Source organism: Drosophila hydei, unplaced genomic scaffold (assembly GCF_003285905.1).
Source record: "Drosophila hydei strain 15085-1641.00,03,60 unplaced genomic scaffold, DhydRS2 tig00000339-arrow-arrow-pilon, whole genome shotgun sequence".
Classification (NCBI taxonomy): domain Eukaryota; kingdom Metazoa; phylum Arthropoda; class Insecta; order Diptera; family Drosophilidae; genus Drosophila; species Drosophila hydei.
The window spans coordinates 363,611-384,502 of record NW_022045712.1 but is presented as its reverse complement, the minus strand read 5'-3'; the positions used below and the strand labels follow the sequence as shown (position 1 = coordinate 384,502).

The window sequence follows — 20,892 nt, the reverse complement described above, 5'->3', positions numbered from 1 at the left end:
AATTCTAATTTATTTTGCCAAAAGAGAAAAGAAGAAAATAATAATGAGGCAGGCAAATGAAAAAAAAAACAAAAAGGAAAAAAAGTAAACGCAAAGGAAGCGCGCAAAAGTTGCCGTTGTTGTTGCTATTGTTGTGCCTGTCGTTTTATTTATTTATTTATGCGTAGTTTTTATATTTTTTTTTGCTCAATAAATTACGCTCTGTTGACATGCCGCACAGCCCCGAAAGCCGAGTCGCGTCGAAAGTCGAGTCGAGCCGAGCCGAAGCGAGCCGAGCCGATCCGTGCCGTGCCGAGCCGAGTTGAGCCGAATCATTTGTCGCAGCCGGCCGCCTGGTTCAACCCTCATTTTTGGTAATTTGAATTGCAGTTGAGCGCAGTCGACGTCGCCGTCGGCGTCACGCGCCGCTGCGCTTTAATGGCCCAAGCGCAACTTTTGCTTTCATTGCACGTACCAACAACAACAACAACAGCCGAAAATTGAACTTGAAATTTTTGTTTTGTGGAAACTTCGGGACGCTCGCCAAAGTCGCTTCTCACGCTTCGCATGCGAACAGCGTAAAGCCGAAGCTAAAATTCGACAACCCGAAAAGCCGAAAGCCCGAAAGACAAACGTGGCTCATTAAGTCGCTCGGTGGCGGCTATTGCAATGTGAGGGCGTGGGCGTGGCAGCGCTTGACGAACAAGCAAAAGAAGAAGAAGAAATGTGCAAGAGCAAAACGCATCGGATTCAGTTCGAAAATTCGAAGTTGAAATTCGAGTGCAACTGATATTAAGGAAAAGATATGATAAGCTATTTCAGCAAGTTCATAGCATGACAGCTAAATTATATAGTGAGCCGATTCGTTAAATTTTAGTATTATTTAATAGCTGATATATAGACAAATATATCTGACAAATTTGACGCATGTAGCAGCAGCACAAGCTGAGTTCACATAGTTAGAAGTTCGAATAATATGTATTTATATAAGCATATACAAAATGCCAGCTCGCTTGAGCGTGGCTTATGAACGGAATCAAGTGAAATTTGTTGGCTTGAAGTCGAGTTAAATGTTGCAAGATCTTTGGTGAGCCGTAAGCTCTTGCCGCAGAGTTCTTGGAGCCCAACATTTGACAGCTGCGCTATCAGCGTAGACATCTTCAACTACCCACAGCTTAGCAGCACTTCACACACACGCACACACACACACACACGCGTGTTGTGATTTAACGAGCTTTGGTCGGGCTGTAAAAATGAAGTCAAGTTGCCCAGCGAAAGAGGGAGAGAGAGAGAGAGAGAGAAGCAGAGGGGCAAGAGGGAGGAGCACACCTTGGTTCCAGGTAGACTCCAAAATTCGCAGGCACAATTTACAGCTCACAGCTGTGGGGCAATTAGAAAACCCGAATACCAAATGCCCAAACGTAATGCCATCCAAAATTTTGTTGTTTCTTTTTTCGTTTTTCGTTTTTTTTTTTTTTTTTTTTTTTTTTTTTTGTAAAAAATGACTTTCCGCTGCGGTGGGCAGGGCCGCAGCTCGAACCCCGTCGGCGGCTTTAGTTTTGTTTTCGTTTTTGGTTGTTGTTGATTTTTTTTTCAGATTTAGATTTCGTGTTACGCTTTTTGGGCCATAAAATCAGACAGTAAATGAAAAAAGAATAAAAAAAAAAATACGAAAAACATGCGGAATAAAAACAAAAAAACAAAGCTCCAAAATAGTTAAGTATATATAATAATAGCGCGCATCTTAATTATATAACAATTAAACGTATAACATATGCCAGAGCAGGAAAGACAAAGAGAGGCAGCGCGCGGGCGGGGAGAGACAGCTTAAAGCCCCCGCCTGAAGGTTGCCTTAAATATGGGAAAACAGTAATTTCTGTTGCTGTTATTTTTTTTCTTTCCTTACTTTGTGAGAATTATACAAAAAGTCAAATAAAACGTACAGCAGCTCGCATTAAACGTAATTTATTTGAAACAAAGAAAATTTGACAAAAAAAAAAAAAAAAAAAACAGAAACAAAAACAAACGCTGAACAAATTGCTGGCTGGAAAATGATGATCGTTACGGGCTTTCGGTTAGAGCTCTGGGAGAGAGAATGCAGCGACAAGGTCACATGATTGCGTTGCTGCTGCTGTTGTTGTTGTTGTTAACATCCGTGGCAATTTGTCAACTGTGGCACAGACACAGAGACAGCTACAGCTACAGCTACAGTTGCAGATACAGATACAGATACAGAGCACTGAGCACTCAGAGCTCATTGCGTAATACGAAAAATGTTTGGAACCATTCAAGGGTGTTCGGGCAGCACACACACACACACACACAGTGCCATATCACAGCTTAGTCAAGTCTATAAAATATATTGTACAAACTTGTCAATGTATATGTTTCCCCATTTCTTTTTACGCTGCATTCTTAAGCATTTACCAGGCTGCAGTCTCGTCTTTCTAGTCTATTCCTAAACGTTTTACTGACTGCTCAGCTATTGCTTATTTTAGACTTGTCTCTATCTGTGCTCTCTTCATATCTTAAAGTGAGTTAAGACTGGCAAGTTGAGCAAATGAGCTTGGAACGCATTCATAAACGTTTTACTGGCTGCTCAGCTTCGCAAAATGTTGCTTAAGTTTGCTTGGTAGCAACTAAGCTCCCTCTCTCACTCTCTTTGTCTTCCTCCCTAACTCCCATCCTCTCTTGCTCTCCCTCTCTTTTAGCTACTTTCGTGTCCTTTACGTCAACGTTTCACTGCCGGCAGTGAGTAGCAACTAGTCTCGAGTACAGAGAGCACGAACTGGCTCAATATAATGGATAATTAATTGATAACTGAAGAAGTTGATATATATTTAGAGCACGCTCTAGGCTCGGGCTGCCTGGCGCGCCGTACAGTTGCCTTAATTACAGGGTATTCAAATGATATGTGTTTGTTTTCCATTTTTGTTGTGCCAACTCGTTGTGAAGTTGTTGACAGGCGTCCGACTGTCGCCCGCCTGTCCGCAAATTAGGCGCATGCCAGAGGGCGTCGGCTAGGCGGGGCAGCTGGCAAATTGTTTTGAAGGGGCACCGATTAAAAATAACATGCAACAAAATGTTGCAACAGCCACCAAATTGCTCTTGGCACACAACATAAAGCAAGTTGCTGCCGCTTTGCTTGGCGAGCGCAAGGCAAAGGGCTTAGAGTGGCTCCAAGTGGCTCACAGTGGTTCACAATGCTGCACAGTGGTTCTAGGTGGCTCAATGTTCCAGGTGACCCACAGTGGTTCAAAGTGGCTCAGAGTTCCTCACAGTGGCTCAATGTGTTTTACAGTAGTTTCCGGTAGCCCACAGTGGCTCACAGTGTTGCACAGTGACTTCAAGTGGCTCAAACTGCCGCACAGTGGTTCAAGGTTCAAGGTGGTACACAGTGATTTACAGTTTATTCACGAAAGAGACGAAAAACAAAAAAAAAAAAAAAAAACAAAATTTATATTTAGCTAATTTATGCGTGAGAAATCTATTGTTATTTTTGTTTGGCCCACTGTGCGGAAGTGTTTTGTTGTCTTGTTGTTAGCTTTAATTGACCGAAGTTGCAGATGCTTTGCATTTGAGCTGGCCCAAACAGCTTACTTAGCTAAGCGAGTAGCGAGGTGTGAAAAGCTGCAACCGAGACGCAGAGCTGCGAGCGGCTCTTAGACATATATGCCAGATAGATATATGCCAGATATATATATAAATATATATATATTATATTTAACATATACTAGGTACATTTCCTATGTGCTTTACCCTTGCTCATCTGTGGCTCTCTCTGATTGATCGCAGCAGCAATTTTCATTAAGCATACGCCACGTTGTGCGGCAGTCATGCGGCGCTTGTTGTTGTTTTTTAGTTATTCGGAGGTGTGAATTTTTCAGCAATTGGATTTTGTATCTTTATCTGAGCATTGTTTATGCGGCGTCGACGTTTCGTTTCGTTTCGTTTCGTTTCGTTTTTCTTGTGCCTCGCTTTGCGTTTGGCTTTGGCGCAAATTAACTTTGAACTTCAAAAAATATATAAAGGCAACAATAGCAACAACAACAGCAGCAACAACAACTCAACAATCAACTTCACCTTGTTCAAGGTCTAAGAGCAACGGCAGCAGCAAATGCCAGCCGCAGCTGAAGAAGAAAAAACAACTCTAAGATTTGTTGTTATTTCTTACTTTTTTTGTTTTGTGTTTTCGACTCATTTGCATAGGGAAATTGAATGTTGTCTCTGTTGTCTGTGTTGTCTGTGTTGTCTCTGTTGTTGTCGATGCTTGCTGGCAACCATCGTCATCTGGTTGTCTTTATATCTACCTCTTCAGGTTTTATCTAGCTTATAAGCTGGAGGCAGCTATTGTATCTGCATAACAGGTGGTCCATCGGCTAATGCAGGCCTCGTTTTTAGAGTGACCATAGCCGTGTGTGACTGTCGTTTGCTTAGAGTGACCAGGGTAATGTTCTGAACTCCACTCACAGTGACTTAAGTCAATTGGTTTGATTGCAGTAGTCCTAAAAAACAAATGCATATATATATAGAATAAAGGTGACCATGCTATACAATTTGAAACTGGCTTTTATCAGAGTAAACAGAGTTGCATTCTTAGCTATACTCAATAGATTTGATTGTTGTCATTTGAAAATGTAACATATTCTAATTATTATAACAATATAACAATAATAAGAGTGACCATAGCTAACTGATTATTATTGCTTTCCAAGTTTTTAATAATTAGAGTGACCATAGCTAACGAATTGTGATTACTTCAAAAGTACTGCAGTATGTGAGTTGGAAGTAATTGCCATTACCATGGCATTATGCTAATTGAAAGCAAACATTTGTTTGCTCGGGGCACACACATTTTTGGCCATTGCTCAACACCTGAGCGTTCGCTTAAGAGTGACCATATTTGCATAATTGCAGCCGCTATCAATATTGAAATCAGCTTTCCAAGCTCTTTGGGTATTTTTTTTTTCGCCTTAGCATGGGGGCGTCGGGTTTTTCAAGCGCTCTGTCTGACTGCACTTCCGCAGCAGAGACGTCGCTGCCGCCACCGACGCCGACGCAACTGCACGAAATTCACATGAAACTCTCAGAGCTTGTAGCTTGGCTCTGCTGTAAGTGCGGCTTAAGCAGCTGCACGTGGGCCGCAGCTCAGTGACTGTTGCGGCCATATGGCCAGCTGGCAGGCGATCGAAGTGACCTTCCCGTGTCCGTGTCCGTGTCCGTGTCCTGTTCAGGAAATGGCATTAGCTTACGCTCGCTCCCGCTCTCACGCAGGCTCTCTCGCTTCCTCTGTCGGCTTTGTCCTGTCTGCTAATCATATTAATGCAGCGGCTACGCTGTCCCACTGTGCTTGCGTGCGTGTGCGTCTGTGTGTGTGTGTGTGTGCTAGGGCGCGGCTTTAGGTTTGGCTTCCAAAAAGAGGAAGAGCCACGCGCAACGGTTTTTGCTTCGTTTGCTTTCGCCTGTCTTTCGCCTGTCGCCCGGCTTGGCCCATCACTTTCGCCGCACTCGCTGCACATTGTCTTTTATGGGTCACCCCGCTTCCCCGCTCGCTCACACTCTCCCTCTCTCTCCCTCTCTCCCACTCTCTCTCAGCTGTCGCTGGTTTTTTGGGTCATGTCCATCAGCCCAACAGCTGGTAATATAATATGCCCAGGAAGTCCGGCGGGAATCCATTTTAATAGCGTTCAACGCTGCCTGCTCTCCCGCTCGCCCTCTCGCTCCCTCTCTTCGGGTCTATCTGGTTTTGACCAGTGTTTGTTAACAGCTTTTTTTCGTTGTTTGTTTTTAGTTTTTTATTTTATTTCGCACAATATGGGCTCATTAGCACAGCGCCGCGTGAGAGTGGGAGGAAGAGCGAGTGGCGGTGGGGGTGTAAGTATAGTGTGTGCTTGTCCCGGTAGTAGCTGCCGCCCTCTGCTCGCCCCTCTCTCTGTCTCTCTCTCTCTCTCTCTCTTTCACTGACTCCTTCTCGCTCTTGCCTTAGTTTGCACCGCTGTTGGCAGCTAATTAATTATGCCGCTGCAGCCGCGTCACGGGGGTGTATTATTTGCATGTGTGTGTGTGCGTGTGTGCCTGTGTGTGTGTGCGATAATGTATTTCAATGTCTGCTGCTGTTGTTGTCTGCTTTATTTTCGACTGAATTACAACAACAGGAGCAGCGCGACCCAAAATGAAATTTGCATTGTATTTAGTTACACACGCACAGCATAAAGCTGAATACATACAATAAATATGCTATGTACACGCACACACACACACGCACACACTCGTGGAGCTATACATATGTATGTGTGCATACAAATGCCGAGCTGCTCGCTGCGTACTTTGCACCTGAACCCTGACACCGGCACAGCAAAAAGCAACAAAATAAAAAATGAGAAATAAAATATTTTACTTTGAGCTGCGCTGGCTGAACCAGTTCCAAACTGCCAAGCATTTTACTTAGAGTTCTAAACTTTGTCTAGAAGTGTGTAAGAAAATCTGAAACTTAGTTGTAATCCTAGCACGACAAATGCTGCCATGGACAGGCTGAACAAAAAGTGACCAAATTTGGGATTTTTGAGTTTCGCTTCGTTTTACTTTGAAGCTAGATCCAGGCTGTCGTAGAGCTTGAACAAATGTTAGGCTGTTATCGATAACGATAGTCATAGTATAATTATCGAAATTAGTGTTATACATGCCATGGACACTCTTTATAAATTTACTTGGATGTGAACAACTTCTAGGACTCTATGTGAAGTGCTAGAAAGTGGGACTAACAAAAACACAAGTAACAACAATACAATGTATATGCGTGTGTGTGTGTGTGTGTGTGTGTGTATTGGTAGTGGCAACTAAGTATATTAAGCGTTTCGCTGTCTGAGTTGAGATATGCAAATTAGCTGTGGCCTTGACGTGGGCGTCAAACTTTTTGGATTTATAACTTCGTTACAGTTTGTTACTTTTCTACTTTGTTGTTGCTGCTGCGGCTGTCGGTGGGTGTGCGTGCGTGTGTGTGTGTGTGTGTATTGTTTGCTGACTAAGAAAAATGCGCTAAAACTTTAGTCTATTTGTCACATTTACGACGCCCAGCGCCGCTGACGTCTTTGTCGCCTGGCCCATTGACCGAATTGGCAGCAAGGTGTGGATGGCCTAAGAGCGGAAAGCAGGGGGTGGGGGCGACGGTGGCCAGCTGGGTTGCGGTGGAGTGAATTGTGCTGAGCTGGTGGGAGTGCATTTGGTTCTAAGCCCATTTGCGGCTTTATGTTTGACTTTCAAATGGCCCATTGATTGGGCCAAAAAGCTTATACCGCTGCGGCTCTGCGCTCTCTTGGCCATTTGGCCATTTGGCAAACATTCATAAATTATTCAAAACAAATAAAAATCCAGCGTCGAGCGCTTTTTGGCCTCTTTGGTTCATTGGCATTTCATATGCCAACTGTCTAAGTGTGTGTGTGTGTGTGTGTGTGTGTGTGTGTATGAGTGTGTGTGTTTAGATACTTTGGTATCTGCAACTTCCCATTCACGCATACTGGCATGCCACTTGGCCATTCATTAATTGGAAACTAGTTTCTCTTCAGCTTTAGTATATAGGTATATATATATATCTTCTATATATATATATATATATATATATATATATATCTATTTTTCTTTCTACACTATTGTACACTCTATATATATAAAGAAAACTTTGTAAACTCTTTCAAATCTAACCAAAAGAATTGTCTAAATCGTAACTTTACATATAGGATCTGGGTTTATTGTTCCAATAGATATAGTCTATCGAAATACTTAAGATTTCTGCCTCAGAGTGGCTTTTAAAGAACTCTAACATAGTCTGACCTGAGTGCATATATCTACTATATATCACGTAAGGTTATATGTGTATATAAATAGATTTGTTCATAAAAATAGTAGTGCGACTGAGCACTGAAAGTTGAACAGTCAAATTTTGTGATAAATACAATAATTTGAACAACATTTGATAGGAATATTAAGACTAACATATTTCTTATTAACTCCATTTTTTGTTAGACACTAAAAATTAAAAGGGATTAAAGTCTTAAGCAAGAAAAATGCACATAATTTGGTTGTTCATAAAAATAGTAGTGGCTACTTAATTAAGTAAAAAAAAACTATTTAAAGTTAGTCTAGCCTTATATATTATATATCATATTTTTTATAAATGAGATTAATGTTAAAAGCCTTTTTATTCTTTTCTTATTAGCCACTACTATTTTTATGAACAACTAAACATAAATATATATTTCAGCTAGAGTATCTCATATTCGTTCACTTCATTTTGTCTGCTCTTGTCTTTCCGTATTTGACTTACCAATTTACTTATTTAACATATTTATATGTATATCTACATATATATAAATACTTATTTATATTTTTTTGTCATGCTTATTAACAAACAAAACTCATTTTGAACAATAAGCAATTTATTAAACATACACTTGAAATAAATTAAAATATCATAAATTAGAAAAATATATACAAACAGCTAAATACATATATGTGTACATATTCAATATATATAGATATGTATATATATTAACTGATATCATAATTATGGCGTTTCCATCGTATGCATACAAATTGATTTGATATTATTTTTGGTCTTCAAAGCGAACCGAACTGTCGTCGAGGCATTTTCAAATTGATGTTTTCTAGTTACCAATTTGGGGCTCCTAAGTCATTTGGCTAAACTATGATTTGGCTGATTTTCCATATCAACTAAAATATATGTATGTATAAAGATATGACAAAAGTTTTTAGAATCAATAATTTTCATTTATTGATCTTTTAACCTTAACTTTATTGAGCTTCGACTGCTGCTCTATGAGTTACGATAGTTGCTAGCTGTTAGGGATAGAGCTTTTTCAACAAATTACAATTTCTAATCATATATACTAAATATAACTGACATTTAATATATATATTTGCTATTTTTTATAGTTTTTATACATTATATTATCATATATCATTTAGTTCCCAGCTTTATGTGCAGCGAAAACTTTGGCAATTCCACTTAGATCTATTTGTAATGGTCCACAAGAGTTCGATACCAAATATGGCTCAGCTACATCTGCTCAGCTCTGAGTTACGCTAGTTAGTCTTAAGGCACAAAACTGTTCTTAGCTTTGCCAGACTCTAGTGCTAGGTACTAGTTGCTAGCGCTTCTATAGATAGTAAAGCTCACATTATGTATTCCAACATTTCTCTTCTCTTGTCTTTTTTTATTATTATATTTTTTATGATTGTTATTTTTTTTTGCTTTTGTTCGCTGTGTCAAGTGCTTTTTATTTGCTTTTTACCACATTTTGAATTATTTTTTGTTTGTTTTTATTGCGCTGCTTTGCGTTCCTTTTTTGTTAACAATAAAACATATTGTTTTATGTTATTATTCGTTAAATGGGCTTGCTGTTTTTTAGCGCTTGGATATTACAAATAGATCAGTTCATGCGGCTTGTGTGGGTGTTGCTGTTGCGGTTGTTGTTGCAGCTGCATTGTTCGCATTCATTGAGCGGCGCTGACATTGAGCGGCGACAACGTGCATCGATGATCACAGTGCACCTGCCACGCCTCCCGCCCCCACTTAACGGGCGCTTGGTCAGCTCGCAATTAGAGCGGTGCGAGTCAATCAATCAATCAATTAATGTAATAATAAGGAGCTGATTTTTCCGATTTTGTGTGCACAACAAAGCGAATGCCGACACAATGGAACACTTGCCTGCAGCCTCTGCCCCTGGCCCTGCCCCAGCCCCTCCGCTGTATATGTATTTCTTGTTTAGCCTTGCTAACGCCCACCTAAACATTGCTCCCACCATACATATTTATATACATGCGCTTAGCTACGTGCGTACCGCCCAATGAGTCCGAAATTTATGCGCAAAGTGTGCCAAAAGATTTTTGATACTCGCTCGTCTCGATCTTAATGTCTTGCTTTTATCTTTTTCCATTTCGTTGTTGTTGTCGTCCAATTCAATCGCCATCGAAAGTGCTCACAGCGGGTCGATGGTTTCCGTGGCCAGCTATGCAGCGAATCAAATCAAAAGAATTTTAAATGGCTTCACATGGGAAACAAAGTTTTTTATTTGGGAAACTTAGAAGATTTATAAACGAATCAAATTTTCGATAAATCAGATGAAAATCGATTGAACGACGATCGATAAAGTTTTGCTAAAGAAAATGGGATTTTCTTATCACAGTAAACCCAAAGACAGGGTATCTCTGAGTCAGGCAGTTCCCATTGTGCCACCTTAGTCACTGCTGAAGCTTCTTTTTGGGAAATGTAAAACACGCACTTAACTTAATTTATTGTTATACATTTACATATTTCGCATGACATTTTATTGGACCAGATTTTCAGTTGCTTTTCCATAGATTTTGTTCACTGCTTATGAGTTCCTGTTGGCAGGTGGCACAGAGTGTGAATTTATGGCCCGCATATATCACTAAGACTAAGCATTATTTCTTTTTATAAATATCCATTGCTCCAGTAAGCATAGAGCGGCACTCCGGAAACTAAATTCATTTAGACTAGCCAAAGGGTTAAGTTGGAAGTGAGCTTTGGCAAGGCAAGACAATAAGTTATCGATAACTGTTATCGAAGCAGACTAAGCAGTTAACATTACATATCTTGAACATAGTTTTCGATATAGTCAGAAAATCGCATATCGCTTATCGATTATCGATAAATTTGTCAATTACTGTTATGTTTCTATGAAAAGTGACCTCAGAGAATAAAGGAATGGCAATTGTCAGGTTATCGATAATATTATCGAAAGCTTATTATCCTAATTTGCTTTAAATAAGAATATTTTCATATTAAGTTGATAGCCTTGCTCTTGACAGGCAATCAAGTGTTATCGATACTTATCGATTTTAGCAGAACTTAACATTTCTTTGCTCATAAAGATTATAAATTGTTGTCTCAGCTGATTGACTGTTACTCATATCATGCCTTGCTATCTCAACTGTTATCGATAACATTTATCGAACATTGCTCAACTAGATTTCGAGGCAATTTCTATGTATTTTTGGTGAGTTCCATCCATAGGTCGATTACTCAGCTGCTGTTAGTAGGAAAATACTTTCAACTGCCTGCATTACTCAAACTGTAAAGGGAAATGTAAACTTCAGAAGACAAGACCAAATAAATGCATCAGATCAACAAATATTTATCAATTACTCAAAAAAAAAAAAGAAGTACAAAAAACTGAGTCACGGTCAAATAGTCTTGTCTTGACTTTTTGGTCACATGCTTCCCATTGGGGCCGCGCTATCTTTGTCTCTCTTGCTGTCTGACAGTGTGTCTGGGGCCTGTGTCTCTGACGGGTTAGGCATTGGGGCGCCGTTTGCATGCCAAGCACCAGCCACCAGCCACCAGCCAGAGCCAAATGCAAACACACGTCCAATACGATAATTGGTGTTCATTATCAATGGGCAAATACAGCTCAATTCCAAAAACCCTTTAAGTGATCAACTGGGCGCAGCGAGTGGCGGCCGCTGGCAGATGGGGTGGGGGTGGGGGTGGGAGTGGGGAGGTGGCATGGTGCAGATGTGGCACATGTCGTCAACATGCAGCGGAAATCCAAAACGGGCCACAGACAAACTTAGCCACGGCTTTTGGGCATGAACTTCCCGTGCGCGAACTGACGAGCCTTCAGCTCGTTGGCTCTCTCTGCTGCTGCATACCCTGTAAAAGCTGTTAATCGGTCTATAGTTGGCTGGCAGAGTTTAATCTCCGATAACGATTGATTGATCAGGCAAAGATTTGTGCTGTTAGCAACTCGTATTTACCTCAGAGCTCTACACATAAATCAAGGAGAACTTCGTAGCAAGGCACGAGCACAGCACAGCACAGCTTATCTGCTGACATTTGAGATTGATAGAGTGAAGTTTTGGTATGTTGATACTTGTCTATGGCATATCATAGATAAGGGCTAGATTAACTCTGCGTGCAGAGACTAGATAAGCTTTATGTAGCAGAGATAAAGCTTGGATAAAGATTAGATACTCTTTAGCTGATGTTTCGTTTTCGATTTATGCTGTCTGTCTTATATCTTGTTATCTGTGCAAAGCTCAGATAATGTCTTTCTGCTGCTGCTGCAGGGTATCTGTTAGCTGGCTATGCCCGCTCAGGCTATGCTTAGCTATTTGTTTTTTACTCTTTTTATAGCTACGATCGTTGGCTACATGAGTACAAGTTGCTGTTACTTATATGCCATGTACTTAACTTGTTATTTTTTTTTGCTTTTTTTGCGTTTTTTGTAATGGTTTTTTAATGGGCGCTGTACTTTGGCCAGGCAATCAATATACGCCGACACACAGCGACTATAATATATATGCATATATAAATATAGATATGTGTATTTTGGGCATATCTTATCGACGTGGCCAGGCCTTCAACTTGAACGAGTGCGTGGACCGAAAAGCGGGCTAAGCCTAATTAAACCGGAAGCATTAGATGACCGAGCCAACCGACTTGTAACTGAGGGCCAGCCAGTTATCTCTCCCTCTCTCTCGCTCTCTATCTGCTTAGATTTCTGTTTCCATTCCAGTTGACACGCCCCGGCTTTTGTTATGTTTATTGTTTTAAAATTATATGTCAGAAACTAAAAAGAAATAAAAAGAATAAGGAAAAAAAAAGCTGGCCATAAATTATAGAGAACAGATGCGCAGTTCTCGTTTTTTGTATTTTGTATTTTGTATTTTGTATTTCGTATTTCGTATTTTGGGCATTAGCATTTCGCCTTTCGTCTCATTTCGTATGGAAATGTTCCATTAAAATAGCTCGACTCAGACTGAACTCGAGCTGAAGTGAAGTGGCTTTAAAAGGCGCCGAGTGCGTGGTTGTGGCACAGCAGCTGCCCAAAAGCTGAGCGCTCTATGCTAAGGTAGCGGCGAAGCTATTCCTTTTTGGCCCAATTAGACTTTGGCACGCTAATTAAACGATTATTATTCAATTACAACGAGCGCAGCTGAGGCGGCAAGGGTAGTGTGGGCGGGGCAGGCAGGTTTATCTGTGTGTAGACACGTCGGCTTTTCAGTCGTTTAATGCCAACAAGCTGTGCCCTCTAAGTGTGATTTATGTGCAACGCCCACGCAACGCATCATAATCGAGATGAGACAAAGACTTCGGCTTGGCGCTCGCCGGAGGTCAAATTCAACTATTCTAATTGACATAGAAAACGATCTAACGATTCTGACGATCGTTGGATCTGCTTCTTCCCCCAAATTGTTGCCCCTGGCGCGCTGCCAATCAATTTACGTCAGGCGCTTGATTGGTCAACCTCTTAGCCCCACACACACACAGCTAGTCTGTGCGTGTGGCACCCCGAGTATTCCCTGGCCACCCCTTGATTAATGAAATTAGACAATCAACAAGAGTCGAATCGACCCAGCAATAGTCGAGCGAAAAAATTAAAATCACTTAATTAAATAATTTTTAATGTGCTTCGTTTAATTGTTGTTTATTTTGCGCTCTCTCCTTCTCTGTTGTTTTCTTTAGTTTATCAATTTTTTTTTTGGCGCTTTTTACGGCTGCAGTTTGTGGAGCAGCTGTCGTTTGTTAATTGCAAAGAATGGCCCGTTAAGAGCTCGTCTGCTTCGTCGTCATTATTCAAATTGGCATCTATTTGAGCATTTTCTATGCGTTCGGGAGCTACGGACTGCCGAGACGCTCAGATGAAGGTCATGCGATATGCGCTAATGGATCACTCAAGCTACATGGCTAACAGCTGATCAGTGTTACTCAGTTCGATATCAAGTGATCTTGGAGTGATCAAGAAGCAACACAGAACACAGCTGGAGGTTGATGAGCAAGGAGGGGTGAGAGAGAGAGAGAGAGAGAGAGAGAAAGAGAGAGAGAGTGGGAGATCACTCTGCTGATTAGTTCTGAAGGCTTTATGGATAAGCAAGTTCAAAGCATGGAAAATCCTTTAGCTAAGTTCGACTGATCACTGATCTAGCAATTGTGGAAGGGCAAGGGCGATCATGAATGCGACTGATCGCTAAGCAGAGCAGATAAAGACTAGGCCATATTAGAGACAAGACTGGATCAGTGCAAGAGACTGATCACTGATCACTGATCAGAAATGTATTCTAGGCACTAGCACTCAATTAATATGATCACACAGATCGATTAACTGATATCGATTGACAAGAGTGTTGCTAGTTCCCGCATAGATTAATCACAGTCAATGTCTAGTTGGCTGGGCCCGACACTTGGCAAATACTCTAGTAGTTGTATCGATTGGGCCCTGTCATCGATCACATAGATCAGCATGTTTGTCCATGTAACGTGCCAAGGCTATTTCTGAATATACAAAATACAATTTACTATCTAATGTCAATGGGTTAACAAACAAATAAACAAATGAGCAGACAAAAGAAACGTACAAACGGGTAGACAGCACTTGGGATTCCAGTATTATAAATCTTATGACTGCTAATGAGAGTCGTAAAACACAGTCACATTCATTCTAGACTCAGTTTCATGTTTCTCTCTCCTCTCTCTCTCTCTCTCTCGCTCTCTACAACAAATATTATTAGCAACACGTTGTGCGATGTTCAACGTTCTTTTTGTTGCTGTTTTTTGTTTTTAATTTAGTTTTTTATTTCTATATTTTATATCCATGAGCCCCATTTGATGATGATGACCTGCAAAGCACTTTGCATTTCATTAAGGCTTAATTCAATTCAAGCGCTCAACAATTAAACAATCGCCGCTTCGTATTTTGTTTCTTTCTCATTTTTTTTTATTTTTAGTAATTTTTCATTTTCATTGCATTTTTTGTTTTTGTTTTTTTATTAATTGAATTTTCTTAATTTGAATTTCGTCTGTTCGTCTTTGGAATCTGACTCAAACAGCATCGCAATCACATTCAATTCAATTCAATTTCAATTTCCATTTCAATTTTTATATTTACTCAAGGTAAACTTGATTTCATACACGAAATGTTTTCTTGTTTCGTTTCAATCTCATTCAATTTGATTTTCAATTTTTAATATTTTAAATATTCTATTTTTGTGTTCGATTTCAATGTCAACTTCAATTTCTATGCAATTTCAATTTCAATTTCAACTTCAATTTCTATTCAATTTCTATTCAATTTCAATTTCTATTCAATTTCAATTTCTATTCAATTTCAGTTTCAACTTCAATTTCTATTTAATTTCTATTCAATTTCAACTTCAACTTCAATTTCTATTCAATTTCAACTATGATTTCCATTCAATTTCAATTTCAACTTCAATTTAAATTTAAATTTCAACTTCAATTTAAATTTAAATTTCAACTTCAATTTTCATTCAATTTAAATTTTATGTTCAATTTTCGTTAAATTTTAATTTCAATATTTTTTTAAGAGCTTTTCATTTGTGAAAATCTTAAATTTGATTTAAATTTCAGTGCTTCAATGGCTCAGCACACTTTCAATTTGAACGTCAACTTCAATTTCCATTAAAATTTGTATTTATTATTTATATAAAATATACTTTTTTGATACCCTTTGCTGTCTGTAACTAGTTTGCTGTATTTCAACTTCAATTCCAATTTCATTTCAACTCAACGTTAATTTTAACCAAAATAATATTTCTGCCATTTCCTTATTATTTTATGTAAATTTTCTCAATTTAAATTTCTATCAAACTTCACTATAGTTTTGGGGCGTGTCTGCCCAACCCCCTGCACTTCACTGCCCTCACTCTGCTTTAGCTTGTGATGCTTACTTTTTAGCAACTCTCTTAATTATAGCTAATTGGGTTTTTTTGTTTTTCGTTTTTTATTTCTAATTTTCCTTTGGCCATTTCGCAGAATTTGTGAAAATTCGCACAAAATAAGCAAACGTTCGTAATTGTTGTATTTTGTTTGATGTTTCATTTGGCATTTTTGTAATTTTTTTTTTGCTTTTATTTTATTTAATTTTGTATGCTGCTGCCTACTTAACGCTCAACGCTTAACTCTTAACGCCTTTTGGCATTTCAAACAAATTAATGCCATTAAGAGATCGCAAACAGCGCTGCAATGCGAGAGGTCTTAATCCTCAACAAATGTTGCAAATTGATCGCTCGGAGGGGCCATTGAAATGCTGAAATACACAGAAATACTGAAAACACACACACTAGCACACACACACACACACACACACACTAGCACACACTCGCATATTGATGCGTGCACGAAAAGCCAAATAAACAAAACGTCTTTCGTTTTTGGTCTTTGTCGTCGTTTGCTTTCAAGATTTAAGCTAAATTAATGGACACAACCCACTTCCACTCTTCACTCCCCCTCAGTCAGCCCCCTCCCCCCCCTGCACACACCCTCCCACTCTTCAGCTGCTGGTGTTTGCCTAAAAAATTGGCGCTACCTACGCGCGTTTGTTTTTAGCGTCTTTTGATTCTCTTTTTTTTCGGTATTATTTTGTATATTTTTCACGTCTTGTCTTCTGCACATTTTTATGTTATTTTTACTGTGTATACCCCGTGTAATTGCTCAGCAAGGGGTATATTGCCTAATGTGTAGAGTTAATTCTATTTAAACAAGGCCAAAGAGAGAGACACTGAGAGAGGGAGAGAGACAGAGCGAAAGACAGTTGTGGATCTGAGTTAGGGTAGCTGCTAGTCGTGCATAGCCCAATTTGTTTGCTGGCTATCTGTTTTTCGGCTGTCTTCTGCTTTTGCGATGATTCATGCGTCGTTCGCCAATTTAAGCTAATAGACTGTCAAGCAGGGTGGCGCGGGGGCGAGTGTGAGTGGTGGGGGGGTTGGAGGGGGCTCGCTTAATCAATAATCATCAATCGTCTTTTACACACAGTAAATAATCGAAAATACTTGAAGGGTGAAGGTGCTGCAGGGCGTGGCTCCTCGCTGCATAATGGATGAGCAAAGGCTGCAAATTATTGATGGGCGTACGCACAGCCTCACATACACTCAACACATAAACATATCTATATCTATATCTCTGTATATATATCTATATCTATATCTGTGTTAAATCTTCATTTTCGTATAATGTTATTAACCATTGCCACCTGTTGCCTCTTCTGTTTGCAGCCAAACTCTTGTGTCTTGCGTGCACTTTACGGTAAGTCTCGATCTACCTGGAGAGCTGAAAAGGTGGAAAGCGCAAAACAGTCAAATGGAAATCCGCTTTAAGCCTGACAAAGCGCAGCTCATTTGATGGCCATCAATTATAATTAGTGAATCAGAGATTCGCCTTTGATTAATTTTATTTTTTTCTGTTGTTCACATTCAGTTCTCATGACGCTTAGCTAGAGCCAGGCTTAAGCTTAACAATTTGGCTAATGTCGAATTGAAGTTGAAGCGCAAATATTGAATGCCAAAGCTCGTTCAATGCACAACGATATTAAACCTACTCAATTTCCATATTTGCTCGATGCGAATTGAATATCAAAATTGAATTTTCATTCCATTTGATTTCGATCTCGGACACTTTCAATTTCGCATTCAATTAGTCAATGCAATTGCAAAGAGTCCAAAAGGCTCGATTCAATTTGAGTTCAATTCAATTTGCATGCGATTTCTCTTCACTTTTCATGCATATCAAAGCTATATACATATGCATATATATCTGGGCATATATAGCCATGTTCTGTTTACATGTCAGGCCATTGGCCGTTTCGCTGTGTAGCCCATTTTTAGCCACGTTCAGTGTAAACAGGCTGCCAAATGGCTTTCTGTGTGCCGCTGGCCGTGCCCTGCTGCACGCAGCTTCCTGGCCCCAGATGACGTATGCGTCGCAAAATCAATCACAGCCAGCTGCTAATTTGCTGCACGCAATCGATGTGCGGCCGGCAGCTGCTGTCACAAGGTGTGGCAACGGCGGCAAAGTGTGAGGTCCAGCAGACACAGCGGCGCCAGCTGTATGTCCTTGTGGCGACTCCTGCTGCTGCTGCTGCTGCTGCTGCCGCTGCATGTGGCATGTGCCCCAAATGCCATTGAATCAATCAAAATGCGTACGCAAGCTGCCCCAGGCGCGCGCTCGCTCGCTAGCGAGTTACGCGCAATTTAACCTGTCTGCCAATTCGCAGCTTTAGCTGCTGCCTGCCCCTCTCTCGCTCACTCTGTCTATTGCTGTCACTGTCTTTCGCCTGCTCAATTATCATAATTGCGCACACACACAGACAGACAAGCTGAAATGATAATGTCGGCGCCAGCATTTCCGCTTTTATGAACGTGGCTACAGCTTGCCGCCCCCCGCAGCCCCATACCAGAACCTCTTTAGACCAGCCCAGCTGTGTGTGTGTGTGTGCGTGAGTGGGTGCCATCCAAGTCCATGCCCATGTCCATATCCGTGTCCATGTTGTAGCTGCCTGACACGCACAATTAAGTGCCAGCTGCCATTCCTATCCACTCTCTCGTCCCTCACTCTCTCTGTGTCTCTCTCAAGGATAACGATTAACGATAAGCGCGGCTGCAGCTTTGCTTTGCTTTTTGCTCTGGCTCCTGTCTCCTGTCTCCTGTCTTGTGTGTCTTGTCTCTTGTCGCTTTTCTCTTGGAATCAAATCAAATAAAATAGAATTTACTACGCTCACGCACGCTTCCATGTTCTATCGGCTCGTGGCCCAGCCCAAAAAGCTTTGCCCTCGGCTCGTTCGCTTTTCGCTTTTCGTTTTTCGTTTTTCGACTATTTTTATATCTATTTAACATTTTCATTTCCGTTTCGCCTTAATGCACTTGACCTTCAGCCAAATGCTACAACAACAAATTGAAATAGTAATAAAAATTGAAAAACAAATAAAATGTGAAATCTGAAATATGAAATCTGCGAGCTTCTGGGTTTGGATTTGCGTTTGTTAATTCTCAAATATTTTCTACCATCGCAGGCCAAGCGAAACAGCAGCAGCAAATTCTATTCCGAGGTTTCCGGTTATTTCAATATTTCTAAATAATTTTTAATGATAAATTTAATATATTTTAAAGCAATGCAATTTAAGTTTTCATTCCATTTGCCTTTCAACTAAACATTTCACTTGCATTTCAGTTCTGTTTCAGTTTCAATTTCAACAGTCAATCATGAATGCATTTCAATTTCAATTTAGCTGTCTTTCAATTTAGTTTCAACTTTTGCGCAATCATAGATTCTATTCAATCATAACTTTATTTCAATTTCAACTGAATATTCTTGCAATTTCAATTGCAATTCAATTTTGCCTCTAATTTCAATTGAAACAAAGTTGATGGCAGCTTAAATTGAATTGAAATTGAACGTAAATTACACCACATGTAGTTGACTCTATTGGATAATTGAATTGCACTGCAAATTGCTATAGCTAAAATTCTGTTTCAATCGACGTTCAATCGATTTCCCTTTCAATTCCATTTTAGCTACAAGTCAAAAATAGATTTTTGATCTCTATTTAATTGCAATTGTTTGCCTTCCCTTTGGCTTAGTAAATTTGTAGTCAATTTCGTTTCAATTGTTATTCAACTTTGATTCAATGGACAATGAAAATGTTCTAGAAAATCGCACTCGCCTGACAAAAGGCCACGTTACAAGCTCCTCTATCGCCATTGTTGGCATAACATTGTGAATTTTGCAGTGTAAATTCCATTAGGATTATATTACCAGACACACACACACACACACACACACACACACACACACATGGGAAGCCACAAAAGTTGCGTTGGCCCATAAACTAGAAGAAATTTCTTTTATTATCCTTGGCAGAGAGTTAGCAGCGAGGACGAAACGTAAAACGTGAAAAGTTCAAATGGATTAGGGCCAAGCTTCAAGCGGAAGCCTGACAAGGCGTTGGCTACACACACACACACACACGCACACATATGAGTGTTGTGCGTGCCAAGCGAAGTTGTGAGAATATGTGTCAAGGACAATCAAGTCGCCAAGTCGTTTCACATTTCGCAGAGTGAGCGAGTGTGTGCGAGTGTGTGTGTGTGAGTGTGAGTTTGGGCTATCATATATTGTATTGTGTAGGCGTGCCTAGCTGCAGTTAACACACAACTCGCACACCTAGTGGCAGAGCTCCGCCCAGCTCGCCTCCTTCTGCTACAGCTCCGCGCTCCGCCCGCCTCGATCCAAGCGACATTCGGGACACATTTGGAGCACAAACTAATTGATATTTTCACAGTCGTTTTTTGCCCATTTTTCTGTGTGTGTGTGTTTTCTTTTTTGGCACGCCTTGTCGCATAAATTTTGAAATTTTGTTGCCCGCCCCCATGGGACGTGCCGCACACGCCCAGTTCTCGACGCACGACGCTCGCCGCTTCAAATGGATTAAAAACATTTTTTGCTGACTTTTGGAAACTGCTAAATTTTAGTTAATTAAACTTTACCATACGAACTACCGAAAAAATAAGGCATAAAATGTCGAAACTTGCCTTGAGCCCAAGCAGAATTTCGTTCGCTTTTCTTTTGAGTTATCCAAACATTTTTCAATTGCTACGCCCACCAAATAGACAAACCAAAGATGTAGAGAACGCCATGTAGCTGAGACAATGACGACCACCAGTTGCTGCGGCCCAGTCGGAAATAGACTTACGTTGCGCCAAACGAAAATATTCCAACTACTTGGAAAATTGTGCCTGATATTGAATGAGTTTTCCGCTCAGATGAATCTTCAACTTTTTTTTTTGCTCTGCGATTCTCGAGAATGTTGGCAGCGGCGTGCGCGGCATAAACAAAAAGCAAACAGGCGCTAGGCGGCAGTGCTCGACTAGCAGATACCCGGAGACCAATAAAGCTACCTCATAAATATCGATAAATATCGATAAGTGCGCAATGAAATTGGTAATCGAAAAAGAGATTTTAAACTTGAACTGCCTTTGAGTTGTGTCCGCTTTCAGATAGGCAAACCTGACCAGTGTCTCTATAGCATATGTATCGATTACTTATCGATAAATAGATTACTTATCGATAAATATAAATAA

At 40.2% G+C, this 20,892-nt stretch overlaps 1 long non-coding RNA gene across 1 annotated transcript in view; it reads left to right on the top strand.

Moving 5' to 3' along the window:
- Positions 1-20,892, top strand: part of LOC111596770 — a 39,877-nt gene that overhangs the window by 8,649 nt on the left and 10,336 nt on the right. The window contains exon 2 of the long non-coding RNA XR_002751267.2: positions 17,032-17,062. This is a non-coding gene — a long non-coding RNA (uncharacterized LOC111596770). The remainder of the gene's footprint in view (positions 1-17,031; positions 17,063-20,892) is intronic.